The sequence below is a fragment of the Ranitomeya imitator genome, chromosome 7 (assembly GCF_032444005.1).
Source record: "Ranitomeya imitator isolate aRanImi1 chromosome 7, aRanImi1.pri, whole genome shotgun sequence".
NCBI lineage: Eukaryota > Metazoa > Chordata > Amphibia > Anura > Dendrobatidae > Ranitomeya > Ranitomeya imitator.
In genome coordinates this window covers 23,611,625-23,615,159 of record NC_091288.1, presented here as the reverse complement: position 1 = coordinate 23,615,159, position 3,535 = coordinate 23,611,625, and positions in this window count along the sequence as shown.

Sequence of the window (3,535 nt, the reverse complement as noted above, 5' to 3'; positions counted from 1 at the left end):
GGGAAAGAGCAGCCCTGAAAATAATTGACCCTTCCTGTGTCACTAATCTGCTATATAGAGAGGATAGGAAGAAAGGAAGGAAGCAGAGAGAGGGAGAAAGGAAGGAAGGATAGAGAGGGAGAGAGGAAGGAAGGATAGTGAGGGAGAGATGAAGGAAGGATAGAGAAGGAGAGAGGAAGGAAGGATAGTGAGGGAGAGATGAAGGAAGGATAGAGAAGGAGAGAGGAAGGAAGGATAGTGAGGGAGAATGGAAGGAAGGGTAGAGAGGGAAAGAGGAAGGAAGGATAGAGAGGGAGAAAGGAAGGAAGGATAGAGAGGGAGAAAGGAAGGAAGGATAGAGAAGGAGAGAGGAAGGAAGGATAGTGAGGGAGAATGGAAGGAGGGGTAGAGAGGGAGAAAGGAAGGATAGAGAAGGAGAGAGGAGGGAAGGATAGAGGGAGAATGGAAGGAAGGATAGTGAGGGAGAAAGGAAGGGTAGAGAGGGAGAGAAGAAGGAAGGATAGAGAGGGAAAAAGGAAGGATAGAGAGGGAGAAAGGAAGGAAGGATAGAGAGGGAAAAAGGAAGGATAGAGAGGGAGAAAGGAAGGAAGGATAGAGAGGGAGAGATGAAGGAAGGATAGAGAGGGAGAAAGGAAGGAGGGGTAGAGAGGGAGAAAGGAAGGATAGAGAAGGAGAGAGGAGGGAAGGATAGAGGGAGAATGGAAGGAAGGATAGGGAGGGAGAAAGGAAGGGTAGAGAGGGAGAGAGGAAGGAAGGATAGAGAGGGAGAAAGGAAGGAAGGATAGAGAGAGAAAAAGGAAGGAAGGGTAGAGAGGGAGAAAGGAAGGAAGGATAGAGAGGGAGAGATGAATGAAGGGTAGAGAGGAAGAAAGGAAGGCTAGAGAGGGAGAGATGAATGAAGGGTAGAGAGGAAGAAAGGAAGGCTAGAGAGGGAGAAATGAAGGACAGAAAGGCAGAAAGGAAGGAAGTGTAGAGAGGGAGAAAGGAAGGAAGGATACAGAGGGAGAAAGGAAGGAAGGATACAGAGGGAGAAAGGAAGGATAGAGAGGGAGAAAAGAAGGATAGAGAGGGAGAAAGGAAGGATAGAGAGGGAGAAAGGAAGGAAGGATAGAGAGGGAGAAAGGAAGGAAGGATAGAGATGGAGAGAGGAAGGAAGGATAGAGAAAGGATAGAGAGGGAGAAAGGAAGGAAGGATATAGAAAGGATAGAGAGGGAGAAAGGAAGGAAGTGTAGAGAGGGAGAGAGGAAGGAAGGACAGAGCGAGAGAAAGGAAGGATACAGAGGGAGAAAGGAAGGAAGGATAGAGAGAGAGGAAGGAAGGATAGAGCGAGAGAAAGGAAGGAAAATAGAGAGGGAGAAAGCAAGGAAGGATAGAGAGGGAGAGAGGAAGGAAGGATAGAGAGGGATAAAGGAATGAAGGATAGAGAGGGAGAAAGGAAGGAAGGATAGAGAGGGAGAAAGGAAGGAAGGATAGCGAGGGAGAAAGAAAAGGAGGAAGGAGAGAGAGAAAGGAAGGAAGGATAGAGAGGGAGAAAGAAAGGGAGGAAGGAGAAAGAGAGGGAGAAAGAAAGGAAGGAAGGAGAGGGAGAAAGGAAGGAAGGATATAGAGGGAGAAAGGAAGGATAGAGAGGGAGAAAAGAATGAAGGAAAGAAAGAAAAGAAAGAAAGAAAGAAAGAAAGAAAGAAAGAAAGAAAGAAAGAAAGAAAGAAAGAAAGAAAGAAAGAAAGAAAGAAGTTATATCTAAAGGGTATTTGTCACTAGATTTCACATTGCAATACAATACAATACAAACTGCATACATTATTAAATAGAGATATGTTAGATGATGATCTGATCAGGCTGGTGTACTTACTTTGAAAATCTTACCTGATAGTAAAATGGCCATTTTATCCAGCAAGAGTTGAATTCACAGTATGTACACCAATCTCATCATGTGTAAGATATCTATTGATATATGCAGTCTGTATTGAGAAATCTGATGAAAGATGATGAATGGTGGATTGATAGATGATAGAAGATAGATAGATAGATAGATAGATAGATAATAGATAGATAGATGATAGATACTATAATGTATTATTGTAATTAGCTAATAGTACAGAAGGTGTATGTAGATGGCAGTTCTCTGCTCTGTATCCAGGCTCTTCCAGGTCAGCTTTATGATGACTGCGCTGTACATTGGTGCTGTTCACACACCTGCGGCTTCCTTTGCCTCTTGTCCTCGGTGCTGCTGACACATGTTGTGCACACATCACTTCTCACATTGTGTCATCACAAGCTAAAAATCAGCAACTCGGCACAACCATAAAAAAGGAAGAAACAGAAAACACGCAGCTGATCTGTTCACTTCTCCGTTTCCTTTATTTTAGCGATTACAAGACCCGCTGGGTGAGACCCCCATCATCCAGCATGAGTGGGAACCTGCGACCCGTGACTCCCAGCTGCTCTAGCACTACAACTCCCAGCATTACACTGTGATATGACAGATGCTGGTACATGGTAGGAGTTGCTTTGTCACAACTGGAGGTCCACAAGTGGCAAATCAGCGATACCGAGAAGCCCCCCTGCTCCACAAGTGCCCGACAGACAGACATTTGTCGGGGGAGGATTACTTCGAGAAAAGTGAGCGTGGATGAAATATTCTGTACATTCAGGGAGCAGTGACCAACTCTAGGAAAGTAATGTTTGTAAACAGCGAATGGTGAAAAAGAGAATTAATATATCAGAGTGAGAGGACAATGACAATCACTCAGATCAGCTCAGATTACTGCTGGAAACTGTTACATGGAATTAAAAATGATAGAAACAGGCAACAAGGGAGATGATGCTAGATATAAAGCTAAATAGATAGATAGATAGATAGATAGATAGATAGATAGATAGATAGATAATAGATAGATAGATAGATAGATAGATAGATAGATAGATACATAGATAGATAGATAATAGATAGATAGATAGATAGATAGATAGATAGATAGATAGATAATAGATAGATAGATAGATAGATAGATAGATAGATAGATAGATAATAGATAGATGATAGATAATAGATAGATAGATACATACATAGATAATAGATAGATAATAGATAGATAATAGATAGATAATAGATAGATGATTGATAGATAGATAGATAGATAGATAGATAGATAGATAGATAGATAATAGATATAGATAGATAGATATAAATAGATAGATAATAGATAGATACATTAGATAGATAATAGATAGAAGGTCTTACATAAATGATTCACGAGATATATATATAGTTAAAAAATAACATTACATTCCCCTACATCTATATGTGTACCTGCTAATACATTTAATGGTAGAGTAATATAAGCACATGTCTAAAGGACTAAAAACACATAACACAATAAAATATATCTATATAAGTAAATAGATAGATTTTTTATCTATCTATCTATCTATCTATTGAAAGTGGATAGTTGTAAGAATAACTCTGAACATTCTCTATAGCACACTCCTTTTCTCTTTAATATATAACTTCCCTCAGTTACAAATAAACAA